The sequence below is a fragment of the Sphaeramia orbicularis genome, chromosome 14 (genome assembly GCF_902148855.1).
Source record: "Sphaeramia orbicularis chromosome 14, fSphaOr1.1, whole genome shotgun sequence".
Taxonomy (NCBI): domain Eukaryota; kingdom Metazoa; phylum Chordata; class Actinopteri; order Kurtiformes; family Apogonidae; genus Sphaeramia; species Sphaeramia orbicularis.
In genome coordinates, this window is record NC_043970.1 from 33,355 (window position 1) to 47,780 (window position 14,426).

A 14,426-nucleotide genomic window follows, 5' to 3' on the forward strand; every position below is an offset into this window, starting at 1 on the left:
TATATATCTTTGTTTTAACATTTACAATACTTAAAAAGTGTTAATATGAAACTATTATTTTACTTTAATTAAGAAAATCAAAAGTAGAAAAAAACAAATACAAGCATTTGCTGCTGTATTCCTAAATATTTTAACACTGTCAAAAATTATGAAATGGAACAATCCTGCATGTTTTTATAGAATTATTAAAAACAAATAATAAACACCTGTATGTGCATTTTTAATACTTTGAAATTGTGAAAAGGAACGTTGTCACTCACACAATAAAACTTCACCAGCATGTACTGCTGTATTTCTGAAGGATTTGACCTTTTCTAAATTCACATATGCTGTCAGAACATATTAATTAAAACCAGAACTTTGTGCACATAAATCCTCCATCCCCTTCACTTCTACAGTCATCCCACTGGAGTCAAATGCAGAGGCACCTGTTCAGGTCCGACTGCAGCTGTCTGAGCGCATGCGCAGATAGTGTACATATGTTTGCGCTTGTCCAGGATGTGACCCACTTTACTGATGCCTCTGCTGAAGCTGGTCTTGGTCAGTTTAATGAACATGGACTGTTGTTTTTGGACTTTAGTTTTCAGCTCTTTTACCTTCTCTTCACGGAGGCTGATTCCCACTGGAGAATCTCCAGAAAAGTTGCTGTGAACTTTGGTGAAGTTCCGCTCCACGTTGCATCTTTTACTGACTTCCAGAACGCGCCACAGATCAGACATACACACACACACACTCGTCTTTCACATTTGTCAAACAGAAGTCCGTGCCTCATCGTTGGTGAAAATAACTATATGACTATATTTGGCCGACATCGTTGCGGGGCTAAACCCACTACCTGCCTGGCATCTGGCTCATCCTGGGCCCCGCCCCTCTCCAATGACAGGCAGCAAACCAGCGCTAAAGTTTGATTGACAGCTAGTTGACCGTTTCATCTAGGGAGGGGGACACTTGTAATTTTGATTGGGTGGAAATTTAGACCTGTTCTACCAAATGACGAATCAACTTTGTGTTCTTATATTAGTGACCATTGGTAGATCGCGAGCAACGTGTTGGAGAACCCTGAACTAGTTCTATTTTTAGAACAGGCCTGCGGGCGACTCGCGTGGTCCCTGTGGGCGACCTGGTGCCCACGGGCACCGTGTTGGTGAGCCCTGCCATATGGGGATGTCTGATTACATGTTAATGTTTGTAAAATGTCTTGTATATTTGTATGAGCATTTCCAAATAAAAATTAAGTAAAAAAAAAAAAAAAAAGTTACTCATCTAACATTTACAGCATTTCACTTTTATATGTTGGGCCCAATTCAAACCTCTGAAATCTCAGAAGAAAAACAGTAGAAAATTCAAATCTCTGATCCAAACCTTCAGTTCCACTGATCCAGATCCTCCCTCCATCCATGGAAAAGATGAACATCCTGGTCTGTCCTGAGGACGGCGTCCCAGGGGAAGGCAGCAGTTCTGTCCACAGAAGAAAATCCAGCAAAAACCAGCCTGAACACAAATGGACAGACGATTACTAAGACAGTCCACAGAACAAACATTTACCTTTAACACTGGACAACATTCAGAAGAACTAAGAAAAGAGGACATTTAAGAAGGGCTGTGTTTTCAGGATCCAAATCCCTGCACCCATTTAATAGAGTTGAATTTCAGTCCCACTGCTTGAATCCATGTCAGTCATATGTCAACACATCCACAGCAGTAGAACACACGGCGCCATGTTAGCTTGGAAAGCCTCCATGTTAGCTTAGCTTAGCTCCAGCACAACTCAACTCATATGAAACGGTTTTACAGTTTAATATCAGAACAACTTTCATATCCTGACTGGGTTTAGACAGATCCACTTCCATATGACATCTGACATTCTACATTCAGCTAAGAAATGGATGAACTGACAGAAATAATCTGAACTAAGCTAAACTAAGCTAATCGGTGCAGCTAACTTACCAGGATAAACAGAGTGGATTCATGAACTTACTGAACAATTCTTAAACTTTTGTCCATTATAAATCTGTAGTTTTCTGCTCCAACTGCTCACCCAGTTTTGTGATTTCTCTCTTCGTGGGTTTCTTCTTTGTCAGTGTCTGAATTCCAAAAGAAATGCGGCAGAAATCAGAGGATTCTGATCCTGGACCTGTGAGGCGTTCAGGGTGCGTAGGAAAACACTGGGCTAGGCGGACTAAGGGGCATTTAGGGAAACTTTATTTTTCCTCCTTTTTTTATTGACAGTATACAAATATACAAAGAAATTTGTCATCCGTATTAAAGAACATACACAGGCACAGGTGCAAATATGAGTTCATATATAGATGTCAACAACCATGAAGACTGCAGTTTTAGAAAAATAAAAATAATTAACAAATAAAATGAGGTGTGGGGGGGGGGGGGGGGTAGGGCTTGTTGTACAAATTCTCTTCTTCAATAACTGATAGAAGCTTCAGTGCAGGTTTACTCTGCATGTGATGGAGAGTTTTCATCTAGAGCAGAAACTCATGATGGAAACTGGAAAATGTGGTTTCATCTTCAAATGTTTACATTTGTCTTTGTAAAATTGACCCAAAATGATATTATTTAGTAAAAGCTGTGGTTGCCATTGTCCAGTACATGTCCATAAGTCATGACCATTACAGAAAATTCTTCAGAAAGTCAAACGTTTGTGTGAAACCAGTTGTAAATGTCCAGTCCAAACGCTTCCACATACAAACAATGGAAAAAAATGGAGCGTCATTTCCTTAAAAAAACCTAGGCACCAATTTCCACACAGGAATACTTTGAAAATTTCCTTTAGAAATTCCTAAGTAAAGATTACTTAATAGTAATGATTACTAAATCAAACATTGTCAAGTAAATGTTACTAGCATATATATTCATTAAACACAAGATCCTTTACTAGTAAATTTCACTCAAGAACACATTTGCACATTATTACAAAACTCCAGTAAATGATAATAATGTATTTCAGTTTATTTACCCAGCTTGTATTTACTTTATTTCAAGAATTATTGAAGTAACATTAACACAGTATTTGCTGTTTTTGCCTCTTAAAAATGTCATTATATTCTATTCTTAATATGTCTACTTTTTACTCAACAAAATGTATAGAATTCAGGGCTTCAACAAATCATGAAATGAAACAGATTTTTTCAACAGCACCTTTTATTAACATACCCTTATGCAAGAGGTCAACATATCAGCGCTTCCAAATGTACTTGGAAAACAATTACAAGTTGTTTTTTTTTTAAATTACATTTGACTTCATATATGAACTATTGAATGAGAAAGTGGATCCACATTTTAGACTGGTACTGCATTTCATAGCAATGATTACATATTCTTTTAGTCTTTTAAAGGGAACTTTCAACAGTTCAATCGAACACTTCACAAAGTACAATTTTGACACAACCCTGCAGTGTGGGAACTGCTGCCATAACCAAACATACACCCATTCAAAGCTGTCTCAGGCATAAGTGCCACAAAAGACTAGAAACTTTGACATCTGAATGAAGATATTTGAACTTTTTTGTTCCCCTTTTTTATTTCAGAAGGTGTTGGATAGAACATTTGTCCAGTGAAAACTGAACAACAGAAGAAAACAGTGGTATAATGATTCCACTTCACAACAAGACTATCCTTTCAAATAGTTCATAATTCTGTTCTCAGTGAAGCAGTCAACCCACTACAGATCAGTTCTGATTAAGGCTTATGTTACAGCTTCAGACACTGCTGAATATCTGAGGGAAGTTGCACAATAACTAGCAAAGGAGGCTCATTTTGTAAAATGGTGCATCCTGAAAACATTGAAGTCAACACTCTTGCCATTACCATCCACACCAGTTCAAACCAATAAGAACCACTAACACTTCCTGTGAGTGGCTTTCATGTCATGCATCATATTGTTGTTTGTCATGTTGTATATTGTGTTTGGCGTTGTATTGTGCGTCCTGTGTTGTCTCATTTGTGTGTTGTGTTTTGCATCATGCTGCGTTGCATGTTGTGTGTTGTATTGACTTCTCATTATTAGCTAACATGTATTTCTGTTGAAATACAAGTTAAACCCACTTGCATACAAACAATAACATGAAAAGCTTTTTGTGCAAAGACTGAACTGTGGGAAACATGTTGAGGACATCAAATGTGTATTTCAGCTTGGGTGGATAAGTCCAGTTCATGGCATAGATAAAGTCCATGAGCAGAAGGAAAGGCTTTAGCACACTTCTGCAGGTGTCCCAAACCTCTTCTTCCTCCATGATGATCAGGACTTTCAGAGGGGTGCGCTCTTCCTCTGCTGTGTGGATGACAACGATCTTCATGATATGACGAGCAGAGTCCTCTGTAAGGATTTCTTTGCTGACATCCTGTCAAAACATGTGAATTAGTGGTCAAACATCAATGTGTGACACATTTATACAGTTCCTCAATATACAATACACTGTAACAAACTACTGTAAAAAAACAGTACATTTTGTACAGTATCATAGTTCTTTGTAAATCCAGTATAATGCTGTAAATACTGAGGTCTGTAAGGAGTAAATGTAAAACAGTCAGCTCCTGCTAAATGTGACAGTATTCTCCAGTCTTTTCTTCAGTTCCTCCACTGCTGTCCACCCAGAACTGCTCTGAACAAAGTCATCTGGCATCAAGTCCCACCAGCTCATTTAGAAAAAGATTCAATCTAACCAGTGTCAACTATAGACTGGCTGCATCAAAGGTTAGTGGTTCTTTTACGAAAAAGAAGGAACAAATAAATACAGAAAAAAAACACTCTTTTCCCCCTGGACCATCCAGCAGTGGAACAGAGGCCACCTGATGCTTTCATCCTTCTACCTCCACTGCCATCGCTCCATCCTGCTCCAGTTGGTCATTTATCAGATAAATGGGATTTTATCAGTGGAACTGTCCCCATGCTGTGGCATTTGGGGTTCATTAAACATTAAATTACCTCCATAAACCACGTTCACACCGAATGCAACTTGTGCGGTGTAACAGGCGGTGTAACAGGCGGTGTAATACTGCTTCATATTTGGGGTGTTAGCCTTATGTAGCTAACATGCAGCTAATGTAAGCTGAAGCATACATGCTAGCTGTGAAGTGGACACAGTTAAACTAAACAGTGTCAGTTTGTGTGGTTTTCACTGCCCCAGGGTTACATTTAAAAGACTTTAAATCTGTAAAGTGGAATTTACTAACTCGGACATCCATATTAACAGATAGTTAACCACTGTTTGAATAAAGTAAGTGACTCAGGCTAATGTTTCCCTCTGTGTGGTCAGTTTGTATAGGATGTGTAGCATTATTGAATGTGTGTATGCTTTACAGCTCTGTAAACACAGTGTCATTCATCAGTGATCTCCCATTGTCCAAATGTGTTCCACTGCAGCTGATCCTGAGCTCACCCTGACCCTCCAGCCAGTCCCACACTAATACTGCTGGAAGTGTGTGTATGTGTACGTGTGTGTGTGTGTGTGTGTGTGTGTGTGTCTGTCATTCAGTCTGTCTGTTAGCTGTCTGTCTGTATCTGAGGAATAAAATACCTGCTTTTGTCCTTCCATGACAGTGTCTACCACTGTAAGACAACAGCCCTAAGTGGTAGCAGTAGAACTTATGATACCAAATTTAAATAAAGTACGAAAAAAGTACAGAATAAATGTATGACTCAGAATTTTGGGTTCATCATAACCAGTTTTCAGACCTTACAGTGACTCCATAGGTTCTGGGTAAACATTATATCTGATCCTGTTTTGGGACATGAACCTCAGTTCTTGTCTCCATCAGTTGCAGGTGATGAAGTCACATCTGGAAGTTGGATGATGAGCATTCAAAGCCATGTAGTCTGTGAAGGCCTCCAACCAAGCTTCATCACAATGCTGCTGCTGTTGCAGTGAATTTAAGAAAAGCTCATGTTATAAGGTCAGCTCTTGTTTGAGCTTTTTCTGGCAATGTTCATGATTTTGTATTTTCAAATGTAATTTGAAATGTTAAAATCCTAGCTTTTTGCTGTGTTATACTGTAAATATTACATTAAATACATTTTACAGTAATATATTGTTTCTTGGAATACAGTAGTTACTGTAAAATGCAGCAACTGTGGCTAACAGTATTTGACTGTAAAAGGAACATTATTTACAGCCCAGTACTGTAATACTTTTTACAGTAAGAAACTGTAGTTGTAGATTACAGTAGAGATACTGTAGAATAACAGTAGCATGCTGCCAACTCTAGCTGACAGTATTTTACTGTTATTTAACGGTAAAATTTGTTACAGTGTAGGTAACTGACAGTTTCCCATAGACTATAAATGTTATATAAATATAAATACACAAAAACTAACATGATGTTCCTTTATTGAATAAGGATCAGTCAAAGCAAGTAAAACCATCAGCTCCTTTAAAACTGAAGTCACAGTGACTGTACAAGAGAGAAAGAACAGAACACGACAGAAGAATAAACCCACATTCAAAGGGAGAATACAGCCCACATGTCTGTACACTGAAAGAAATGTACATGTCTGTACACTGAAAGAAATACATGTCTGTACACTGAAAGAAATGTACATGTCTGTACACTGAAAGAAATACATGTCTGTACACTGAAAGAAATGTACATGTCTGTACACTGAAAGAAATACATGTCTGTACACTGAAAGAAATGTACATGTCTGTACACTGAAAGAAATGTACATGTCTGTACACTGAAAGAAATACATGTCTGTACACTGAAAGAAATGTACATGTCTGTACACTGAAAGAAATGTACATGTCTGTACACTGAAAGAAATACATGTCTGTACACTGAAAGAAATGTACGTGTCTGTACACTGAAAGAAATACATGTCTGTACACTGAAAGAAATGTACATGTCTGTACACTGAAAGAAATACATGTCTGTACACTGAAAGAAATGTACATGTCTGTACACTGAAAGAAATGTACATGTCTGTACACTGAAAGAAATACATGTCTGTACACTGAAAGAAATGCAGGACAAATCCATACACAAAAAATGAACAGACAAATGAATGGATGCAGTCTCCTCCTGTAACCCAGTATAAAACACAAACATCATAAGAGGCCAAATCACTTCAAACTGAAGAACAAGGAAACACAAATTCCTCTGCCACTGCAGGACATTTGTTAACTTCAAGTAAAAGCATCCATCCATCCCTCCATCCATCCATCCATCCATCCATCCATCCATCCATCCATCCATCCATTATCTTCTGCTTCTTCTGGGGCTGGGTCTCAGGTGTAACAGTCTAAGCAGGGATGCCCAGACTTGGCTCTCACCAGACACCTCCTCCAGCTCTTCTGGGGGGAAATCATCCATGTTAACTAAAATAACTGAACACATGTTGGTCCCTGACCCGCCGACCACTGTCATCATGGGGGAAAATGGCAGGATGGTCCCAGTCCATGTGTGACGGGACTCTGGGGGCCCTCTCCTTCCTCAGTCAGGCCACATTGTGGAGGACAGCACAGGCCACAGTGATGTCACATGACCTCAAAGGGCTGACCCTTAGGTGGTCAAGACATTGAAAGCGTTCCTTCAGGAGGTCAAAGGTCATTTCAGTCCTGGCCCTCGTCCTGGTCTGGGCATGACTGTCGGCCCGCTGTGCTTCCTGGGGGTCTGTGTATGGGGTCAGGAGAAAAGGCTGGCAGGCAGACCCCCTGTCCCCCAGAAACACACCAGAGAATTCACCTGTCAACCAAAAAACTCTGCATCACAGCCTCAGAACCACAGTCACATTCTGGACACAGATCTCATGTAAACAGTGGTTCTGAACAGAGGTTGTGTGGCTCACCCTGTGATCGGCGCTGATAGATTCCAGAGGTCCCATAGACTCGGGAGTCATGGACTGAGCCAGGCCACTTAGCCACAACACCGCTGATGAGACAGTCAGCACTGCAGACCATCTGAAATGAGAAGATGAAGACTATTAAACCAATCAGTGCACATCACAAGCAGTGCAGTGTTCCTTCACTAACAACATCAAAAACATCCTGTTCACCTGAACATTAACACTGTGAAAGGATTTCCTATTCACAAAATCTGCCTCCTGGGCGCCTGAGGAGATTTGATCTGTATGTGAGTGCAGTCCAACGCACCAGTGACATTGTGGAAACCTGTAACACAAAGCCATGAGTCTCCTACTGTGACTGTTCACATAGTCATAGGTCATTTGTCATTTGTAGTGTCTGGTACCTGCAATCCTGGAAAACTCCTCTTTGATGTGGTGGAGTCTTCTGTGGCCAGGGAAGGAGATGAAGACATCTGACATTGCTGTGATAGTCAGACACACACTCCTTATTGTGCGGCACATTATGGCCTTGCTCAGTTGCTCTGCACGCCCCCCCCCCCCAGCAGTCTGCACAGATATCTGATGCCATCTGCTGAAAACCTAGAGCTTTCATATAGGTGGTCATCAGAAAAGTGCAGTGGGTCTGAGCGCTCCCTGAAGACCCTCTCTGACCTGAAGGCTCTCCTGAGCAAGATTGCTTCTTCATCAATCACCTCTTGTAGGAATGGGCACGCCATTGTTAGAGCAGGAGGAGCACAACATTTTGGCTCTTTCTATTGGCTATTGGCTCACTTGACTTTACGAGGAACACCTTTACACCCTCACACCTCACAAGCTGCTGATTTAGTTCTCATGTTACCTACTACCTGAAAGAACTGATGATTCATGATGACTATTAAAACTGTTCCCTACACTCACTTTTTACTGCCATAAGGTGTTTGGATATATCTGAGGAACTGCATTTTAGGGTACATTATGTGCCTTTCTTCTGGCCTTAATAATACAGCCGGCCTTTCAACTTCTAACCAATCACAGCACTTAGGTAGGAAGACAGATTCCATCATCTGTGTGCCTAGTGTCGTCTCTATGGTAACCCTAACTGTGCATACATTGAACACACACACACCACCAAAATTCCATTTGAACTCTGATTTGAATCTATTAATCTGTGTCCTCTCGGAGCTGATGGAGGAAAGGAAACTCATGACTAATACAGTGTTTGTGTTCCAGTTGCCATACAGTGCATTGAAGGCAGAACTCACCTCCCGCTCAAGTTTTTGGATTTCCAGCTCCAATTTTCTTCACATCCTCTTTTTTTTATTTCTGCGTCCAGTGTGAGGTTGTCCATCTTTTTTTTGTTTTGTACTGGATATCCAATTCAGTCAGTTGTATTTGCCGCCGGCGATGGTCGGCATACAACCGTCTGATTGCTTGGGAGTTCTGTGAACACATAACAGTTAGCACAGTGGGCAATGTGCCGAACAGCAACGTCCTTCCATGAATAGTCACTGTGTTGCCAGGCTGGCCTTCTCCCTGTACAACATCTGGGTCCTGTTACAGAAAGGGGATACTGTGTGGGTACAAAGTAATGACTTCTCACCATTGTAGACTGAATGATACCTCCAAAAGCCTGACATGATACCTCGTCCCTCCTGGAATCCACAGAGCTGGTCTCCTCATCTGCTGCTGCTGCTGCTCCACTGGTGCCTTCACCCCATCACATTTAATGGGATTCTTATTGAAGATCGTAAACGAGCCACGCCAAGCCTACAGTATGCCTTTGATGGAGTACTCACTGGATCAGCATCGTCTAACGTATGTGTTGGTGACCCTGGTGTCGGTGGGTCCAACAGTGTGACGGTGCCACCAGAAACTGCAAGGAAATCCAAAGTCAGACAGTCCACATGGATCTGATATGAATGGATTATGTCCCATGTACAGATGGAAGAATGTACCTTGTATGAAGCAGGTGGCATCTTGGGAGGGACACATGTATGGGTCTGTCCCCCCAGGGATCCCCTCCAACACAGGCCTGCCTTTGTTCTGGGCCAAAGCCATGTCCTCTGCTGAGGTGAGGTCAGCTGTTGGTGACCCAGCACCCGTACCCTGCTGGTGGGTTTTCTTTTTGACAGCTAAAACATTACAGACACTGTGTGAGCAGACGCCTTCTGGGAACTATGTGTACTTGTGTGTTTTTGGGTATTGGTCAAGGCACTTACCAGTCTGCAGGATGTTCTTGTATTTTACTGGGACTTGCTGCCATGTGCGTTTTGGCCCAGTCATGTTGGATCTATACATGCACACATACACACACATATAAATTCATACATACATGCACACAGACACATACATTCATACACATATACATTCATTCATACACACACACACACACACACACACACACACACACACACACACACACACACACACACACACACACACACACAGATTAAACATAAGGGAAGATGATGAGTCATTGGATGTCTTTATCCCAAAGGTCAGTCAAAGACGTCAGTGAGTTCATTTATTCATCACAGTTCTCCAGTCTCATATAGTTCCATTTACACACTCTCACATCCAGTTTCCTCTGATTCGTAATGATAGTACAACTTTCGGAGATGCTGATAAACTATTTGGGTTGTGATTGCGACGGTTTCAGCGAAGCAGTGGGTGTGTATTTGTGCACTACTTACACATTCAGGCGGTCTACAATGCTTTGCCACTCTTTCTCAGGTTGTTTTCTTACTGTGGCGGTGTTTCCTTTCTTTGTAATTATGTCCTTCACCTCCTCGTACGCTTCCATGAGTAGCTCTGCCTCAGAGGGGGAACAGTACGCCGCTCGCGTTGCCACGGTGGATCGGTGAATCTGCGATCGATGTCGGGGTCTGTTTAAGGGATCCGGTGCGCGCACTTATCCAGGATGAGTTCCACCTGCTGATGAATCCGTGTCCGTTCATCCTGGCTTGGTCTTTGTGAAACCGATTAAGGCTGGACTCCCATGTTTTGGATTCGTTGAGCGCGGCTTAGTCAGTCATCCTGGATGACGGAATCCTGGTTTGGTGAAACAGGCCCCTGGACAACAGTCTGAAATAACACAGTCAATGTTCCAACTTGTTGCACAGTGGGCCCGAGTATCAACAAAACAACTGGCAAACTTCTTCTGTCAAAGCTCCTGCGTCGGTGGGTGAAAGGTCATTTAGTCTGGACAACTGTCATTTGGAAAGTCAGCTGACCTCATATGTAGCCTCAGCCTCATTTCAAATGTCGTGAGGGAAGCTACGTCACGAGAAAGGAAGGGAAACAAGATGGCGCCACGGTCTGAAAAGACGCCAATTCATGTTGTTTTGAACGGTCAGACGGTCTGCCTACTATGTTTACCATAGTTTTGGAATAATTCTATGGTTTTTGATGACCGGGCACATGGTCATGTGTTGTTACTGTGGTAGTTTCACCGGGAAAAGATTGTTTTTGGAAAGATTACATGTTGTGTAAGTACTGTGTTGCATGTAGCTATAAGTGTACGGCGTAACTGTGAGCTTTGGGGTAAAAAAAAAAAAAAAAAAGGGAATTTCAGTAAGGGGGCGCTAGCAGAAAGTATGAGGGCGCGGCGCCCCTGTTCCCCGGTTCAGAAAAGCCCTTGCTCTAATTGTCTCCTAGTTTTTTGTGTTCACTTGACATTTGTCAGATCACAGCTGAGCGCACATACAGACGTCTGTCCTTTACATGTTTTTGTCCTCCTTTGTCAACCTGGAGAATAACAGTGAAGCTGAGCAGACACATACAGAGGAGGACCCAAACACCTCCAACAGTGAAGAAGAGGAGGAAGAAAACAGGCTCCTAGAGTGCAGACAGAGCAGATCCTGGAGACCAGCCCTGGTATCCTGGAGCTCCACTTTCAGAAGGACACAGGTTAGTGATGCTCATGTCCCATCTGCTGCTGTCGCTGCACTTTCACTGCTCAAACACTCACTACATTTCTGGAAATGTTTTTTTTTTTTTTCAAGGAAATTTCATCTTCACATTCACAAATTCTTGAAAAATATTCCTGACGATAAACTTTGAGTTTGAATCCAAACTGTTTATGGATCCACTTTCATTAGATGCTCCTAGTGTTACCTGTCCTGTTTGAACTATTATGGTTCATCAATAAAGTGGATTAAAAAAAAAGATGAAATTGTGACAGTCTGAGTTTGATGCTTTAATTTATATTATTTTATTATATTGATATTTAGGGGTGCCAGCCAGGTCTCTCTCCTGATATATAAGACGTTAGGTTAGTCAGTTTAAGTCAGTCTTTTGCTTGAGTCTCAAACCACACAAAGGATGTGACTTTTAATTAAACTCACACCCCACACATTAAATGACAAAGAAAAGAAAGCACACCTTTAAACCATTTAAAATTCAAAGTCATGTATTAAACAATGATTATAAAAAAATTCACACAAATTCAAACCCACAGTTGCCCCCCCCCCCCCCCCCCCCCCCCCCCCCCCAAAGTCCAAACTCAACAAAATCCACCAACCAAGCAAAAATTCAAACTTAAATTTTCCACAATTTACCAGTCTTTTGAAAGAAGAAAGTAACAAAAAAAACAGTTCAGTCCATTTAAACAAAAAAATTCCACTCCGGGTTTTCAGTTTATCAAAAAGGAAAAAAAAAAATTTCAGTTCACTTCAATTCATTTAAAAAAAAACAAGAGCACAGTTTCATTCGGGGTTTAGAAAAAAAAAACAAGAGAGCAAAAAAAAAAAAACTTAATTTACTCACACACTCCAATAGTCGCAGTCAGTCAGTCCAGTCCAGTCAGTCGGTAATCCAGTCCGGGTTATTGCTGCTGGTTTGCTGGGATGAGAGGATGACTGTCTTGCTGCAGTGGCTGGATGATTGTGATGAACGAGGGAGAAAACGGACGGAGATGAGCAGAATTGTAAACAGGATTAACTACCATACTGTTTGTCTCTACTAACGAGCTGTCGCTCCGACGCTTCCGTGCCGACTTGTCCACGAACGCACCTCCGAATGCGAATATGGGGGGGGGGGGGGGGGGGGGGGCGGTATTTAAAAACTGCTGCCAACTTCGGGCGAATCAGGTGTTGATGCCGTGGCGACCATTTCCGGGGTGGATCCAGCGGCTAATATGCATGTTACGGAGTGTGTGTGTGTGTGTGTTTGGGGCAACTTCCAGGTTGTCACAAAATAATATGAATAATTGTTTTCTATTAAATCTATAAAAATCCTTGGTTCGGACTGAAAAATGCCAAATGTTTGAGATCATAGTTGAAAATGTTGGGAAAAGTTGTCTCCAAACTGGAGGAAAACAGTGTTTTTTCTTCAGATGAGTTGCAGGTTGAGTCCATTTGGTGGATCCAAACACACTGTATGTTCTGGAGATGAAGGAGTGAAAGGTTGAGAGAAGTGAATGGACAGAGGAAAGTGGGGAACATGTGTTCCATCAAATGAAAGGAATGGTTCCAAAGTTCAGAAGATCCACAAGTCCCATCAGCTGATTGAAGAAGTGGAACAGAAACAGACTGAAGGTGTGACACTTGAAAGCACAACAGCCTTTATACGGATGAGTCCTGTTTGGAACTGACTGACAAACAAGCAATGAGTCCATTTAGGTGGAAGTGGGTTTGGGTTCCACTGGGTTCTCATTCCAAACAGGTTGGATGGGAACATTTGACAGTTTTACTGTGGGAGTGACGCTGTTTGGATTTCCATGTGTGGGAAAGAGAGGAAGAGGAAAAAAACAGATGACAAAGAACTGGGACTCATTTGACAGAAAAGAAGAGGAAAGAAGAGGAGAGGAAAGGAGAGGAGAGAAGAGGAAAGGAGAGGAGAGGAAAGAAGAGGAGAGGAGAGGAAAGGAGAGGAGAGGAAAGAAGAGGAGAGGAAAGAAGAGGAAGAGGAAAAAAACAGATGACAAAGAACTGGGACTCATTTCACAGAAAAGAAGAGGAAAGAAGAGGAGAGGAAAGGAGAGGAGAGGAAAGAAGAGTAAAGAAGAGGAGAGGAGAGGAGAGGAGAGGAGAGAAGAGGAGAGGAGGAGAGGAGAGGAAAGGAGAGGAGAGGAGAGGAAAGAACAGGAGAGGAGAGGAGAGGAAAGAAGAGGAGAGGAGAGAAGAGGAGAGGAAAGAACAGGAGAGGAGAGGAGAGGAAAGAAGAGGAGAGGAGAGAAGAGGAGAGGAGAGGAAAGAAGAGGAGAGGAGAGAAGAGGAGAGGAGGAGAGGAGAGGAAAGGAGAGGAGAGGAGAGGAAAGAACAGGAGAGGAGAGGAGAGGAAAGAAGAGGAGAGGAGAGAAGAGGAGAGGAAAGAACAGGAGAGGAGAGGAGAGGAAAGGAGAGGAGAGGAAAGGAGAGGAGAGGAGAGGAAAGAAGAGGAGAGGAGAGAAGAGGAAAGGAGAGGAAAGGAGAGGAGAGAAGAGGAGAGGAAAGAAGAGGAGAGAAGAGGAGAGGAAAGGAGAGGAAAGGAGAGGAGAGAAGAGGAGAGGAAAGAAGAGGAGAGGAGAGAAGAGGAGAGGAGAGGAAAGGAGAGGAGAAGAGAGGAGAGGAAAGAAGAGGAGAGGAGAGGAGAGGAAAGAAGAGGAGAGGAGAGGAGAGAAGAGGAGGAGAGGAGAGGAAAGGAAAGAAAA

At 42.0% G+C, this 14,426-nt stretch overlaps 1 long non-coding RNA gene across 1 annotated transcript; it reads right to left on the reverse strand.

Moving 5' to 3' along the window:
- Window positions 1-9,448: 9,448 nt before the first annotated feature.
- LOC115433454 (uncharacterized) lies at window positions 9,449-10,184 on the reverse strand. The gene is made up of 3 exons (XR_003937364.1): window positions 10,015-10,184; window positions 9,751-9,927; window positions 9,449-9,668 (listed from the first exon to the last, which is right to left on the reverse strand). It is a non-coding gene; the product is annotated as an uncharacterized LOC115433454 (long non-coding RNA).
- Between the last annotated feature and the right edge of the window lie 4,242 nt (window positions 10,185-14,426).